General features: G+C 28.9%; 1 protein-coding gene and 1 long non-coding RNA gene across 2 annotated transcripts in view; one reads left to right on the top strand and one right to left on the bottom strand.

Annotated features, from left to right (window-relative positions):
- The window catches only part of LOC126735738 (uncharacterized), a 508,234-nt gene that overhangs the window by 462,920 nt on the left and 26,987 nt on the right, over positions 1 to 18,327 (bottom strand). The window lies entirely within an intron of this gene.
- LOC126735743 (uncharacterized) lies at positions 2,890 to 3,489 on the top strand. Its single transcript, XR_007660498.1, has 3 exons — positions 2,890 to 3,025; positions 3,085 to 3,260; positions 3,317 to 3,489. It is a non-coding gene; the product is annotated as an uncharacterized LOC126735743 (long non-coding RNA).

The raw sequence follows: 18,327 nt of genomic DNA, 5'->3' as shown, positions 1-18,327 counted from the left end.
TGACACTAATGGCGGACTATCCATTAGATAATTAAGTAATTTATGCAATGTCATAAGAGCAGAAAAGGTTCGTCGAGTTTCTAGGGAACAAATATTAAAACGTTGGAGCAGATCATCATGTGGAAAACCCTGAGGTGGGTATACATTATCACACTTAAAACATAAGTATTTTAAAAAGCGCCTTTGCACTTGCTCTAGATTGTTAATGTGTACATTATAAGCCGGCGACCATATCACCGAAGCATATTCCAATCGCGATCGTACATATGCAAAATATAATGTTTTTATGGCATCTGGATTTCTGAAATCCTTAGTCCTACTATAAATAAATCCATATGATTTTGACGCTTCTGAGACTACTGTGTCAATATGGTATGAGAAAGACAGTTTGGTATCAAAGTACACTCCCAAGTCTTTAAAAGAATTTGTGCGTATTAATGTAGTCGTATTTAAAGCGTAGTTAAATAATAACGGTTTTAATTTGTTGGTATATGTCATAACATTACATTTAGAAACATTTAACTTTAGACCATTTTCTACACACCAAGCATTTACCAAGTCAAGATTATACTGCAATCTATGACAATCTGCGAGATTTCTTATTTTATTATATAACTTGATATCGTCTGCATAAAGTAAAAAATCGCAATCCAATTTATCACCAATATCGTTAATAAAATAGTTAAACAGTAGCGGTCCAAGCACAGATCCCTGCGGGACACCAGAAACTACATCATAGGAGCTTGACCTTTCGCCGTATAACTCCACGTACTGACTTCTACCACATAGATATGAGCGAAACAATTGAAGAGAGACAGCTGAAAATCCAAAATTACTAAGCTTATCAACAATTAAACTATGATTCAATTGATCGAAAGCCTTGCTAAAATCCAGATATATAACATCCATCTGTTCCCCATTATCAACTGCCTCAGCAATATTCTGAGTTATAAGCAAAAGGTTTGTGCTCGTAGACCTTCCTTTAAAAAATCCGTGCTGTTGGGGAATAATAATATTTTTGGTTAACGGAAAAACTCTATCGTGAATTAAAAATTCAAAAACTTTACAAAAATTGCAAATTATAGATATAGGTCTATAATTACATATATCGGACTTATTACCTTTTTTAAATACAGGACAAACCTTGGAAACTTTCCATAATGCGGGAATAGACCCCGATAAAAGACAGTTGTTAAACAAAACAAGTAAAGGCTTTACAAGTATATGCCTACAGTCCTTAATAATAAATGCAGGAATAAGATCCGGTCCTGTTGTTAATTTAGGTTTTAATTTGTTTAAAGCATTGAGTACTTCGCGTTCTGAAAAACAAGAAATATTTATATTAAGAGAGTTATTTGGGGTATGATGAGAATTAAGGTGTAAATTATTATTTAAAAAAGATCGTTTAAAGTAGTCAGCGAAGGAATTAACTATTTCAAGGGTGCCCTTTATAGGAGTGTCCTTGTAAAACATATCTTTAGGAATATCTCTTGTATTTTTTTTATTCTTTATAAAACTCCAAAATTTGTTAGGATTATTTATGATACTGCTTTCCACATTTGAAACGTATTGATAGTAAGATTTAGATATATCTCTTTTAGATTTATTGCGTAACAATTTAAACGTGTTTATATCATCGGTTCTTCCATATTTTTTAAATTTGTTGTAATGAAAACTCTTAAGCTTTATATCCCTTATAATACTATTTGTGAACCAAGGTGGAAAATTTCTCCTAGGTATATTAGGATATTTTGGTACAAAACTGTCCAATTCCTTTAATATTAAATCATAAAAGACCTTAAACTGATGCTCCACAGAAACCGTAGCTTCCATAAATGACCAATCAGTCTTTGGAAAGGCATCATATAAATTAGGAAAATTAGCTTTTTTAAAGTTAAATGCATTTTGTAGGTTAAAAAGTGTCTTACGCTTAAAATTCATAGAGTGGCAATATTTTAACGAAATATCAAGAGCAGGATGGTGAGTATCTTCGGTTAACAACGGATCCAAAGATTTATCCACTATGCAATTTTCATTATTGTTTATGACCAAATCAAGAATTCTGTTATTTGAATTTTGTATAGAGTTGCTTTGATTGCAATTAAGAAAAGTTATAAAGTTTTGCAGTATTAAAATATGCTTATCTTGAGAATTGTTACAGTTAACGTAATTAGGTAGATTAAAATCACCCAATATGCAAATATTATTACCAAAAATGCAGTCAAGGGATGTTAGACACTCAAACAGATTTTCCAAAGTTTCAGGAGATACTGAAGAAGGAAAATATACAGCAAAAACTAAAATTGACGAGAAATCTAATACAATCTTAACACCAACAATATCTATACCGGACTCAAGATCAACACTTTGATTTACATCTATTTTAAAAGCATTAAACTTTTTATTAACGGCTATCAGACAGCCCCCACCTCGTGATTTTCCCGTATTTAGAAAATCTCTATCGGCTCGAAAGACATTGTAGACAGCCGCAACCACCTCACCATCAGATATTGACGAATCGAGCCATGTCTCAGTAAGCGCCATTAGATCATACCAACACGCAGAGGTGCTATTTAATAAATCTGCAGTCTTTGTTCTCAAGCCACGTACGTTCTGATAATAGATCAAAAAGCGCTTACTAAGTCCGGTACTCGGTGCAGTATAATAATTTTGGTTGCTCGCAGTAGGCGCCATCAATACGGGCGGGGTCAATGCAGGAGCATAAAATCGTTAGATGGGCAGGTACAGAAGCAGCACCTTGACCTATGAAATTATCGATTAATTGCTATTGGCCGAGAATATTTGCCCGTAGTTTTGCACACGCATTCTTGAAAACCGAACATACCGATATATCCCAAGCAGCATGATCCGATTTGACAGTGTTATAATTATTATAACATAACTTCAACATGCCGGGAAAAGGCTTGAATTCTCAAGAACGTGTCCCTGTTGGCAATCTCATTGATTTTTTAAGGCTGAATGAGATAATAATGGTCTGCTCATTTCTCTAAATGCAGTCCAAGAGGTAAATAATACTATTTTTATTCAATATTTGATAATATGATAAACTGAAAAAGTTTATAGAGAGTTGCTCATGCCCTGAAAATCAGCTTAAGAATTGTAACCGGCATCAAAGTGTCCAAAGATCAAAATTCGCTGCCTTCAACACCTGGAAAAAATAAGTCTCGCAGAAAAACCAAAACCCTCGACCCGAATGAGAATACTAAAATAGAGGTTCGGAATGTATATGTATGCACAAAGTAAGTTATATATTTAAAAAAATGGTAAAAATTATATATTTTTATTATACTTTCAGAGAAACATGTAATCATACAACGGCTTAAAGAAGAGCTATGCCAAAAAGAAATAGTTGATATAAGCTATGGATCTCTACAAACCCTGCTTTGTCATTTGGAGTTTAAATACAAGAAAGATGATAACCGAAGAGCACTAATGGAGACACCTAATATAGCTTCAATGAGAGCAGTATTTTTTAGAAAATATATGGAAAATAAACATTAAGAATCTACACGTCAACTAGTTTTTCTCGATAAAACGCTTTTCTGTATCACATGCTGGACACAAATGTAAAATTTGGGTATTTTAAAATTAAACTTACGTGAGTATTGACAATGCAATTCATTCAGCGAGCTCCACCATGTATACAGCAAGAGATTGAGAGTACGATGAAACAAAAATGTTTACGATTTACTGTACTGACCCATCTAATCAAGATTAAGCTTACTCACCGGGGAACCTCGGTCCCCTTGATGCAGTCATGCCAACAACCATCAACATAGTTACTTTATGTTTGTTAATAATTTACATATTTATCTTCTTTCTTCGACGACTAGCTAGTGTCCCCTAAAATAGTTAAGGCTACCCCAGACGCTCCACTGCCACTAAGCAGTAAGCATCTCAACACTCGGAAACTAAGATAACATATACCGAGATCTTAGAATTCAAATGTGTAAATTGAGAAGACAAGTGAGGGCCCTCTATAACTCACAAGACTAACTCGAAGAAACTGCGCGCTCACAGGGCATCCCTGTCGATCGCTACACAATCGACCACAACCTGGTAATACTTCGCTAAGCGACAAACTCTGGTATACCATAAAACTTTAACCATGGACTTATACAACAACAATATAAAATACTACGCACATGTCGACATGATTTACCTGTACACAAAATAATCACAACCATTCTAATATCCACCTAGTGGACAAACACCACCACACCTGGTAAACTATGACCACTCTTTATACATGGCTTTATAAGCCGAAGCACTCACCGTCTCTTTTACTTTTTTAGGTCTCTCTCAATCTCTGCTTATATTATTATTTATGTTTAGGGTATAGATTTTCAAGGATGTAAGATAATTCGCGGGCGGTTGAGACACTTTTAAACGAATACAGGGTGTTTATAAAGTATATCGAAACTGATGGATTATCATGGAGAAATGAATAGTGAGAACTTTACAAAGTGGGTAGAAAATCAATTAATTCCAAATTTAGAAGAACCATCTTTAATTGTAATGGATAATGCTCCATATCATTCAGTTGAGTTGAAAAACTAACCATCATGTTCTTGGAAAAGAGGTGAAATTGTTGAGTGGCTCGAGAAGAATGAAATTCCATTTGATAAGCAGATGTTTAAAGCAGAATTGTTAAGCTTAGCAAAGTTACACAAAAAACCGAAGAAATATAAAATAGTCAATTATCACACGCAAATGGACATGAAGTTTTAAGATTGCCACCCTACCATTGTCAGTTCAATGCTATTGAAATAATTTGGGCAGATACAAAACATTATTATAATACACATATTGGTGAAGTAGGGCATACAGATGAAAACGTTTTAGAAATATGGGAAAAAGCCTTAGAAAAATGTACGCCAGAAGTATGGCAAGCAAAAGTCTGTCACACCGACAAACTAATTCAAGATTGGTATGACCATGAAGTCATAATCGAAGAAGTTCCAGAGCTTATTATCCACCTAACCAATGAAGGAAGTGATAGTAATGAAAGTTCTACTGAATCCTGTAAATCATTAAATGAAAAATTATAGAAATACATCAGACGAACATTTGCATAAATATTGAAATTTAATGTTAAATAAAATTTAAACATTACTAGAAAATATTAATAACCTAATAAGTGATTTACCCAGAGTAAAATGTTATATGTATTTTTAAAGAAGTGATTAAATATTTTACATACCACAATTCATTATTTTATTTTAGAACCATTACAAAAAAAAAATGTGATTAATATGATTATAACATTTTCAGTTTATTTTCAATAATTATGGTATTACGAGAGCTTGATTAAATCAAATTCTGTATCCATTTATCAGTTTTATTACTAAACATAGAAGTAACATATAGATTCAATGGTTGGTTATCATCAAGAAAAACCTCGCTAAATTTGATAAAATCATTGTGTCTTGTAGAGCTCCTTAGTACGATTATAAACCATTCAAATAATCAAACGAAAATATTTTATAATTATGAATAGTTATGAATATTCATGATTTTCATAATAAAAGCAAAGAGTAACAATATATACTATATAGTTACTCTTTGATAAAAGATTAATGCGACGAACCAACGAGCCTGTTTTTGGATTTGAGGTTAGCTTAGACCATTGACAACATATCTGGTAAACAAATATCATAAGAGAATAGGCAGGTATATTTAAAATCAATATAGTCGAGTTCTTTAACTTTTTTAACTAGATAATCTAGAAAACAAAGCACTTTTTAAAACTTAATTAATAGTTTATTTGAAGTAGAAACCCTCAAACCGACGACACTGAATTGACAGCTGATTGAATCGGATGAATGTCGGCCATGTTTTAATTATGACGTGAACGCAAAGATTCGTTGATCGAACTGCCATTAGTCGAATATACAAACATTGAAAAAAATAAAGTGCGTCGCTATAAATTGATATTAACTCAGGAACTCGTAAAAGACGATTTTGATAGGAGAACGGATCTTTGTTTTCTGGTAAGTACACGTTTGCACTTCATGGTCATGCTAATTGACAAAATCCCTGCTACTGGTCTAAAAAAAATCCTCACTGGATGAGAGAACAATACAGCCAACAACTTCAAAAGGACACTATTGGAGCAGAAATTGTTGAAGATCATATCATTCAATGGATTAATCAATGGTAATTTGAATGGTAATATTTATTTAACACTGCTCCAAAATCTCATGTCAACTTTGACAAACTTATATAATGATCCAGCAAACCCACAAGTTCCAGCTAATGTCATAATAGATCTTTAGCAAATTGAAGCACTTAAACACATTACCAAAATAATATCCGGCAGTACCTCAACCGAATATTTCAAACTCGGTGGATAGGGAGACAAGGACTGATGGAATGGCCAGCACGATCCCCTGATCTGACATCATTAGACTTTTTTTAAGAAGATACCTTAAAAACATTATTTATAAAACCAAAGTCTATATTTTTTGAAATATATAAAAAAAAATATAATTTTAAATAAAAAAAAATGAAATATATAGACTTTGATAAAACCAATTCACTTGAGTTAACTAACTGAAAATTAAAAATTATGGTTGCGATTATTTCGGTAATGCCTAAGATGAAATTTCTGATTAAGATTTCTGATATTACCAGAACGTTAATAGCAAGCATATTAAACATATACATTGACATTAATGTTATTTTATTGTTTAATTAAGAGATAAGCAGCGTTACCCATAAGTTTTTGAACTGTTTGTATTGTATCGAATTTATGCAGCCAATTATTTTTTGTTTTTAATTTTTTTTTTGTTAGTAATTTTTGCAATAAATCCGAAAATAATATCTCCAAAAAAATTAAAAATTGGTTTAGGACATTGTACATAAAATAGGTCGAGGATCACTTTTAAAATAAAAAGTTGATATTGGCCACTGTACCATAGTACAATTTTAACAAGTATAATTTTTTTGTTAACGGAAACGTAAAAATACCAATCTCAGCATTTTTTTGAAAATAGCTCTTCTTATTTATTATAGAATTTATTCCATATGGCTGATGCACATTGTATATTATGATAAATAAAAAGGTACCTAAAACACTGCCCTGAAGTACCCTCCATTTTTTATTTCGCCTATTTGAAGTAACCCTATTAACTTTAATTTGATAAAATCTATCTGTTAAAAAACCCATTAATAATTTCTACTCATCATGTTTGACGCCATATAAAAGTAACTTTCTAATCAAAATATCCCTAACAATAGTTTTAAATAGTCGTGTTAAGTCGCTAATAGAAAGTAACAGATTTATTGTTCTAAACTCACTTAGAGCCTTTAGCGTTGACGTTTTTGGTATTGTTATATTAACACTAGTTTTTAAGTCACTTAGAACACAACATGTTTTTATCGCAGTATTAATTATATTTAAAAAAATATAGCCTTTCATGGGAAACGAATCCTTTGCAAGCTTTATGTTTACTATTTTCTAACTAGTACTTTTATTTTGGAATGCAGATACAATTTTATATAATTTTAAAAGACTTTTAGAATTTTACGAAGTTGCAAGATTGCATTTTTTTTTATTGCATTATTATGTTTTTCAAAGCTTACGTTTTAAAATTCATTATGTTGCTTTTTCCTCCAACTAACTCTTTTAAAGTTTTTCAATTTTTTTTCCTATTTCCCATATTTTTATCAATGTGTTTCTTAAAACAAGATGTTTATTCCTTTCTCTGAATTTGTAAGGCTCTATTTCTTTTGTTTTTGTAATCTGTCCAATCCTGATTATCTCTAGAGAGTAAACATTTTTATTGTATAATTATTAACATGATTGCCAACATCCGTTTCGGTTTAATTATAGATTTTCCCCAACCAAGTACGAAGGTTCCGCAACCATGACGGTTTTCTTCTGGGCCCTTTTTATACCTTTCCTTGTATTATAGTTTGCAGTAAGGGGTATCAATTTTTTATTTCTCATAATACACCTCAGATATTCTAAATTTCTTTTTTATGGTGAACATAACTTTTAGATCTTTTTTATTCTTCTTAGTACTCCTATGTTTGTAATGTAAGCTTTTTCTAGTATTCTAAGTATTCTCCTATACAGCCACATCTTAAATACTTCCAGATTTTTAGTGGTGGTTTCTGTGAGTGTCTGTGATTTGTATTCTAATTCCAGGATGCAACATTTTGTGTTAACCAAGAATACTACTGTTATACACTTATAGAGGACAAGTTCACAAGGACTTACGGCAAACAGGAATTGCATTATTTACTGCTTCCTGTATTGTGCCAATACAATCCGATTATATAACATCAACGTTTTATAATCCTATTCGTTTTGTATTTTGTCTTTCTGTAAAACCTACTTTAATCCCAATGATTTCTTTATCGGTTATTATTGGATATATCAATAAAATTAAAGTAATTTGTTATTATATGGTCTAAAGGTATTGCAGATCTATCATTTACTCTAGTCGCTTGCATTCCGATTTGTTTAAAACCTGCAGCTTAATTAATATTTTTGAATTTGTGTTCCATTTTATATAATTGATATTTAGATCATCCATAAATATCGTTCAGTACTCATTATGTTGTCACTTGCTAAGACTTATTCAAAAAAAATTAGAAAATCGTGGACTGGTAATTTGTATATACTACCTACAATAAACTTCCTTTCTGTACATATATTTTAATTGCATTGGACCAGTAACAGTAGTCTTTAAAATTGAAAAACATAGTATCAAACACACTTTGACATAAATGGAAGCACCGCCAGTATGTATGTTATTTGAGTAGGAGACAATAACTAAATATTCCTTTATATGAAATTCAGCTTCATCTTCGTCTTTAGTTACATGGGTTTCAATAATGCACATCACTATAAATAGTAGTCTCATTTTCGAATAACTGATAAAGCTCTTCATAATTATGTTAAACTCCTTAAATGCTAGAATATAGAATCAATTTAGATTTAACGTACAGGAAACACTTAACTTATTCTACATAAATCACACAGTTTCTAGTATCTGAACATAATCCTTGTTAAGTTAAAATCATCAAAACGCTGCGTTCCGAAGAATAGTTATATTTATTATTATCAGAATTCTGAATTGTTATCCAAAAATGTGGACATATTGCGCCATCAGTCTAGAATAACCTAATTACCTTTGAATATTATATTTTTATTCTAAAAAATATCTATTGGTTGCTATATACTAGGTACGTGCTTTAGCTTTTTCTTATGCTTTTCTGTAGTATATGCAGTTGTTTATCAAAAACAGTATCCTAAGAATTAATATCTAGTATTTTTAAGACTTCATTAGCCTATTTATAATTGGCACTCATAAGAGCCTTTATTACATTCGTTACTCCTATGAGTTGGGCAAACACATTGGAAAAACAATGTGATTTTGCCAGCATGTTCCGGATTTGTATCCATATCGCCAGCATTTATAGCTGAACTCAAGACTCCTATCAACTCATATATAGAAAAGGATTCCCATTCGAAAAAAAAAATCGTTACTTTCATAATTTCTTTAAAGAATGATGGAGATATTTCCAAAAATTTAAAGTAGATAAATGCAATAGCTTAATTTTAATGAAATTTTAAAATTTCTTTAGAATAAAAATTTGCTAGAGTAGCACGGTCCACATTTTGCTTTATATACATTGCTGCTCTAACATAACAGTATTTCTAGATCACAACTTTGTAAGAGATTTTTCTATTAAAGCTAATTATGTCCTTTGAGAAAAATTGGCGGATGAGTTTGTTACTTACAAGCTTGAAGATTTAATGATAAAAAGATTTCTGGTTATGGTATAATTAAATTTAATTTTTAGAATTTTTGGTCAAAAAGCTTTCTTTCTGGCAGTTATTAAGTTATATATTTTTTAGTCTCATTTTCGTGCATTTTATGTTTTTTTTTTAAATTCTATTTGCTTAAATTCCACTCATCATTATCTTACAGTGTCAAAAGTAAACGTTCTACAGTTTTATACTCTATATGAGAGAAAAAAAGTTAATTCTGATTCACTAATTTAATGAAAGTGCTGACGACTGACGCCGCCATAGAGCCAGTGACAACACCATAAAGCAGTGGTGAAATCAGTGAGTCAGGACACGTTTCGCTTGGTTTGTAGGCGGTAATTTTCTAACTTGTGTCTAAGGCAATGGTGTTAAATTAGCACGGTATTTATATGCATATAAGGTATCTTCTTCCGCTGCGCTATTAAATGCAGTTTGTCGTGCAGACGTGACGCTTTTGAGCCTTGCTACTCTATATTTCATACATATATTTATATTTTGGTTTATTTTGTTTTTCAATTAGTTTTAAAAATAATAAAAAGTAAACTCATTTTTTTTATTGTCTTATGGATTTTATTTCCTTAGGGATTTTCCAGAGCTTTAAGTAAGTCATATCATTTATATTATTATATTCATTTATATTATATAAATCAATATTAAAAACTCTTATTTTTGACTTCAAGTTGTAAGATAATTAGACCTAATAATAGTAGACAAAAGCTCGAAGAGCTCTGCACTAAATCATATCCACTTAAGTTATGCAGAAGAAGAAGAATTTTTAAAGTCCTGAGATTTGCGTGGTATATGAGGTTTTTATTCAATAATATCAAGCTTTTACCAAAATATTTTATTTGTCTTAATTTTTCCTTATAAATTTTTTGCCTTTTGTGGGTTCATTGTAAAAAATTAAGGAAAAGTTTATCACATCTACTGTAGTTATTCATGACTTATTTTGAAGCCTTATTTGTATTTGTTTTTTGAGTTATTTTATTTATGTTTTTATTTATTAAAGTTGACATCCCGCTACAGATGGACTAACCAATCCATTAACAGAAAAGTACAAAATACCCTAGTAAATTCAAATACTAGTAAATGCTTTGCGAATTATTACACTTTCACTAAACCTTACCTAACTAAATATACCAATAAAAAAACCTAAATAATTTATTTATTAATGTTTTTGCAATCACTATTAAATAGTTTTTTAAATTATAAGAATAATGACAATATAATAGCTTTCCTTACAAAATTAGGTATAAATTGGACAGAAAAATCTCTTAAGTGGTGCTTAATTGACGGAAGACTGATAAACAATTTGGCATCATTGAAATTAATATAAGGATAAAATTAAATACAAAATATAAGAATTGACGTTAATATGTAAACTTTTCAGACAGCAGGAGGAGTCTATTAAATTTTAATCTTTTATAATCTGGTAACATACAATTAAATCAAAATTGTTTCTACGGCTCTCTTACGGACTTAATACCATAAAACTTTAAGTTATCATAGTACTTAAAAAAAACTCTATGCATATTTAAGCGGAAATTTAATATATTTACAAACTTACATTATACGTTTTTAATTTGATCAATGTATTTGTAATATATGGTTTTTCAAGCTACTGTCGCATATTCTATAGTTGGTTTAACAATTGCATTTTATAGTAATAATAATGATGCTTGATTACTGACACTCTTTCTAATTCGAAATATAAACCTTAGATTTTTTAGAGCTTTTTGAACAATGTCTTACATGTTTTCTAATAAATAGTAGAATGCTAGGCATAGAATTATTTATCATAGTATATTTCAAAATCATAAAGCCGAGACTGAGAGGTAAAAAAAATTGCCACATGCTTAATTGTTATGAAGATTTTTAGAGTATCTGCATAAGCAAAATATTTATAAATGGAAAAGCTTTGACTAATGTTATTTAAGAAGATTGAAAATAATATTGTTCTTAAATGAAAACCTCAAGGTACCCTTAAATTTACAATACTACAAGAAGACTTAAATTCTCAACCGTATGAAAAGCTTTCGAAAACTCGGTATACCTACAGGGCATATGTTTTCAAACATTTATTTATATTTTTGTTTACACTCTGAATAAATGAATTAGACTACTTCCAGAAAATGTGTGTCATGAATCGCTAATAAGACACCGCCACCATACATTTTGACAGTAATTTTTGAGTTCCTATCAGTTTAAAAACGTCATAATTAAAAGAAAATACTTCGGACTCAAAAACATCGGATTTAACTAAGCATTGATTTTAGAAATACAATCGTATATAAAATTAGGCATTCTAATTAAAAAAAAAATTTTTTGTCCTAAGGTCTTTGGAGTTTTAGTCTTTTTTGTTTGTTTTTACTTTTTTTGTTTTGTTTTTCTTAGCAAAAATTGCTGCGACTAGACCATTTAAATAATTTAGTTTAATAATAACTTTATTAATTTTATTAATAATTTCTCATGAAATGAATAACGAGAGTACAATTGAGACGATATGGTTTATTATTGCTAGTACAGAAGTCAGAGTGTACTCATTAATATTATTAATGGCTTTACTGTTCTTATCTTTTTTTTTTATACGAATTTTTATTTCCTTTACCCAGCAAAATTTTAGAGTTTCTACAAAATTGTCTAGCCGTCTTGTGAAGTTATTTATAGTATGGTAAAATGTGCTCATTGGCAAATATTTTGCACTTGTGTTCCAATCCATCTGTAGCCTTTAATACAACGAGTTTATAATAATTAATTCAAATAAAAAAAAATTCAAATATAGATATTTAAAAAGAAGTTTTTTCCTAAACATTTTATTTATTAAAATAAATAACTCTAATTAGCCTATTATTATAATTGAACGCCAGTGCATTATATTTATTCCAGTTATGCAAATCAGTACTTTTTAAATGCGTAAATTTCTGTTCCTTTAACTTCTAAAAAAACATGGAGTATTGAAATTAATTTTAAAGATCTTTTATTCATTACAATTTATAGTATAGTATAGTTCTATTTTTTTTATATTTTTATTTTTTTTTTTGGCAATAATAGTTGACTGCTATTATGGAATCATCTTTTATAATGCAAAAATAAATATAATAATCAGTTAACAGAAAAAAAATTGTAATATTTTAAAGGTATAATAAAAAAAAATTAATTTCAAGCCTTAATAATAAATAATTAAAAAAACGCTACAGTTTTCAAATATATTCTAATAACTAATAGAATATTTTAGGAAGTTGCCACATAAACCATGATATTAGTCATCATTAAATATGATACGAGAAGCCCTTTAAAATCAGAGATCAATTGACTGGCTTTAAATTAGCACTTACCTTAACCTTTTAAGGATTTCTAAGGACTTAGAACTATAAAATAAATTAGCCCCTAAAAATAAAAAATTACTTTAACAACTAAGTTTAGTAATAATATACGTAATATTAGGTATAAGTGGTTTTTTTTTCTAATAATTATTAAGAAAAGTGTATTATGACGGTTATAGTTATGCGAATCATATTTTTTAAGCTCTCGGGTTTCAAGTATAAAAATTCGAAGAAAAATGTTTTTAAATAACTTGAACAATTCTGAGGATTTAATGGCTAATTTTTTATTTATAAGTAGCATATTTAATGATTTTTTTCCATTCCTATTATTTTTTAAATGGCTCTATTTAAAAGTAAAAGCTCTTATATTGGTATTACATAAAGCTCAAGTTTATTCACTTTGATCTAGTGACAAAAACAACTAGCTTATTAAAATGCAGTTATGATTTTAAAATATTCGTATAATAAAATTTTCATGTCATACATACTAAATATCAAGCTACTTTTATAAAAAAACTGTATCATTCGTGCTTAATCCCTTCATTCGCTTTCATCTTCATAAATAACAATGTAAGATTTTAGCGTAATCAATGATTATCTATTTGGATAGATTTTTTTTATTAAAGTAGGATGAGTAAATATACGAACTAAAGAAGTAATAAGTGAACTCTTGTCAGTTAGATATTTTATTTTATTCTTGCTAGCCATCTTTTCCTCAACGTTAATATTTAGATTTCTTACCATAAAAAAGGTTACTAAGAAGTTATGTCTAGAAACTTCTAATATTATTTTCTAAAAATGTCATTTTACTTTAAATATTACTTACGTTGTTTTGAAGGAGCAATTTACATATGGTTTTTAATAAACTCTATTTTTTTATAGATTTTTTGTCATTGGCTTTAAAATATAAATGTGAACAAGTCCCTCCATTTATATAAAATTAAAAGAAAATGAAGCAAAATCGTAAAAAAGTTTATCTGGTTGTTTAAGTTATCCTTATCAATTCTTACAATAGGCTTATATAATAAATATAACTTTTATAAAAATAGGCTTTAAAGTTTCTAATTATAAAGATTTAAAATAATGTTTAAAAACTGCTCACATTCATCTAAAGTTTTATTAAAAGGTGAATCAATTTGAACTAACAATAGTTATAGAGACCTATAGAAATTTACTTCTATAGTATATTAAGTGGAGAGTGTAGATATAATTTATCGGTCTTATTGTATTTAATTAAAATGGCATTTAAGCAAAATAATTCTTATAAATAGGGCTTAAATATAAAAAATCGAAACGTAACTACGTTTGATATTACTCTTTCAAAATGGTTATTAATGCTAGTTGGTTCCCTTATGAAAAAAACCCTTACTATAATTTAACTTTCTTCTCCTCTTCTTTTCTTTATTTTTTTTTTCATCTATTTCCTTTATATATTGTTATTAATTTAACTGCAAATAATTAAGGAATAAATAAATATACATATATTTAATAAAGTTTTTTAATTTTTCGCTCCTTGGACATAGCATGTATAAGAAATGGTTTTTAGTATAAAAATTTAACAAAATAAATTATCAAGTAAGCATACATTCTTTGATTTTTTTAATAAGTAAAATATGTTGTTAATCTTAAAGAAGGTAAATTGAGTATTGTTATTTATATATAGATTAAAATCTTATTATAAATACATTTTAGATAATAGAAAATATAAAAATGGGGTACTTTAAAATAAAAAATAATCTTTTAATTTGCCCATCAGGTAAAATATAAAAAAGCGGCTAAACCGTTGCGTTAAAGGCAATAGAATCAATTTAAATAAAACCCAATTCACAATAAAACTTTTGTTGCTCTAATGACTAAAAAACATTTATAGAAATTTAATAAAAATACAATCATAGTTACTTTGACCATCATTTCACTCTCGAGTTAGTGTTTAAATTGGATTTGGTAAATAATAAATTATCCAATCTAAATACAAACCGCATTCGCCTGGTCCAATTTTCGGTATTATACGGTGGAGCATAAAACGTGCACGGAATTAGCGTTCCCTGACCGCTAATCTCGTACGTTGTCGCCTCTACGTGGTTTCGGTTTAGACCAAAGGGCAACTAGGGACATAAAAATTAAATGTATTTTATTGATCACAAATAAGTACTAGGTATATGCTTAAAATTTAATGTTATTTGTCTTCTAATATTAAAAACGTCTTCGTGTTTCTTTAGACGAAAAGAGAATATTTAGTTGAAAGTCCATCGTGTTCATATAATTTATGGTAATATTGAAAGAAATTCGAGCTATAAGGAGAAGATTAGAGAATAGATATGGTTTTGGCTTAATACTACTAAATAAGTTATTATCAAAAAATTGTATTAAATAACAAATTGCTGTCATATATTAATTTTTAGTAGAAAAGTTACCTCAAAAATGATTTAGAGCTGGTTAAAGGTTAATAGAAATATAATTTTGCAGTAGCCTATACATTCTAGTTGAACACCCTCGCTAATAAGTTCTCTTAGACAATATAAATAATAAACGTGTATCAGGTCCATTTAAATTATGCTAACAAATTTTAGAAGTAAAGTCTGTTAATTAGTCAGTTTCTAAAAAGAAATTGCTATCCAATAAATCATTATTTTATGATCTCAATGTCCAACCAATCAATATGGAAGTTCACATTATCCCGAGCAAATAAATCCCGAACATTCCTGTTTCAGGCATCAATAAATTCCGCCTTTATTAAACTTCGATAGATGCCAGTACAATATTGTATGCATAAATTTTGAAAAATTGTCATGTTGATCAAAAAACAGAAATTTAGCGAGGCGTCTCAAATTTCTGAATTAATAGCGTTCGGCAAATTGCACGTTTAGGAAAAATACTGCACCAGTATGGCCCATAAACTCCATCTGGATTAAGTGGGTCGCCGACATAAAGCTTTCCAGACGGGTGCGAAGCAAATACGATAAATTTTCCAAGACGTCACGGAGCGATGGTTCAATGTTTTGCATGGATCCTTCTAGGGACTTGTATAACTCTTGCTCAATGACTTTTATAACACTTGATTTAGTACTTTTGTAAACCGTTTCGCGTTGAATTTATGAGATTTAATATTATATGCAGCTGTAGAAGTAGATATCAGAAATAATATTGTTTTCCAATAGTCTGGTATTTATTTTAACTTTTTTCACTTATTTTCTATATCACTTTTTGTTTTTTTTATTATTGTTGCTAAGACCATCTGAAAAATTGTGTTTTACCGATGTAGTTTGCAAATTTTATTTGAAACATCACTTAGTTTCTAGACTCTAAATATCAAAGGTAATGTAAAAGGTATATAAATGAGCAATGAGGTTTAAATATTGCGCTCTGCTAAGACTGTCTAAGCCTTAAGGATAACATTATCATATTACATAGTAATTGGAAATCTAAGATATTATTAATAAACGAGAGTTGTATATCAGAGGAAATCGAGCTAGAATAACTTAAAACTAATGGGCACTGGAGAGAACACTGTACTAAAAACAGTGATACAATTGGACGAGTAATAGCGTTTATAAGAAATGACATAAGATATCTAGTCAAAGGTATACAGCGTATTAATTATATACTTATTGTCTTTACAAATAATGTCCTCGACTGGAACTAGGTTTCTATGCCCTTTCATTTATCATTTATCATAAAACTACGATGCTAACTAAATTTATTGATGATTATATAGACAAAGTATATAATTCTACTCTATTAGAACAAAATTTCGACATGTCAGCATGGTTTATTAAAACGAAAATCCACTTTATTTAAAAGCATAAACTACATACTTGGATATTTCGATAAAAAGCGTTTTTATGCCGGAGTTTGTTATGACTTCACTAAAACTTTTGTTCCTGTTACAAGGATCTTTAGAGTTTTAAACTTGGATCTTTTGGCATACGCGGGGCAAATGACAATTTGTTCAGATTTTATTTATTAAAAAATTCAGTCGTAAAGTATGATGCCCACAAGGTAAAATATTGTCACCGCTACTTTTTTATTACTCTGTAATAAATTGCATAAATACTTAATGAAACCAAGCCAACATAATACCAACCAATTTGCTGATGACACTTCCCTTAGAGTTTCTCGTCTGAACGGGCCAGACCTTATTATTATGTTCACTGTAATAAAATATTAGAACTGTGTATAAAAAATAACCCTCAAAAGTTGGCAAGATTATCCCTATTTCTACTAAGATGAGGATATGGAAACGAAAATGGATTTTTCCAGTTTTTTTAATATTAGCTTTCAGTTTTTCTAATACTTCCTGGATCACCTGGAAATTGAAATAATTTTATAACTTAAGCTAATATGAATCTTTTCTAAATATTATTATATCCAGATATCTTAAAAATGTCAAATATTTTCTGAATATAGAACTTTGATGGAATATCTTTTTACATTTACCTCATTTAAGAATGTTTCATTTTAAAAGAAGACTTGATTTACCCGTCCGGGGTATCTTATGTTTATTTAAAACATTTTTTAAATTTACTAACCTAAAAAGTATTTTTATATTAAGAAACATATAATTAAGAGTTCTGTTTTTAAGACAACCCGCCTTTATTTTTGATTTAAATTTGGAATATGTCTGGAAAATCTTTCTCTAATAAAGGGTTTTTATAACATACGCACATCAAAATGATCTAATATGAAAATGTATTAAAAGACAATTAAATAAATATTTGGTACTTTATTTCGAAAATTTTAAAATTTAACACATTTCTTTAACACGTTTTTTCCATTTCTATTATTTTTTTGAAATTACTCTATTCAAAAAGTAAAAGCTCTCTATTACTGATATTAGATGAGGCTGAGGTTTATTATAAAGATCAAACACAAAATGTAAACAAAAAGAACATAGCTTTATAAAATGTGGTAAAGATTTTAAAATCTTAGTATCTTTTTTATAAACTACTCTTATAAAAATACTGATTGATTGGCGAATAATCCATTCATTTCCTTACATCTTCATAAATATTATTATAAAATTTTAACCTGATTGATAGATAATGGCATTTCTGAATAATTATAAATATTTACTAATAAAATATAACCATGTGAAATATTAATAATGTTATTGGTATTAGCGTATTTTTATACAAATTATGTATAAAAGTGAGATGAGTATAGGTGGGAACTAAAAAAAGAATAATTGAGTTTTTA

The sequence above is a fragment of the Anthonomus grandis genome, chromosome 4 (assembly GCF_022605725.1).
Source record: "Anthonomus grandis grandis chromosome 4, icAntGran1.3, whole genome shotgun sequence".
NCBI lineage: Eukaryota > Metazoa > Arthropoda > Insecta > Coleoptera > Curculionidae > Anthonomus > Anthonomus grandis.
This window is presented reverse-complemented; position numbering and strand designations above follow the sequence as displayed.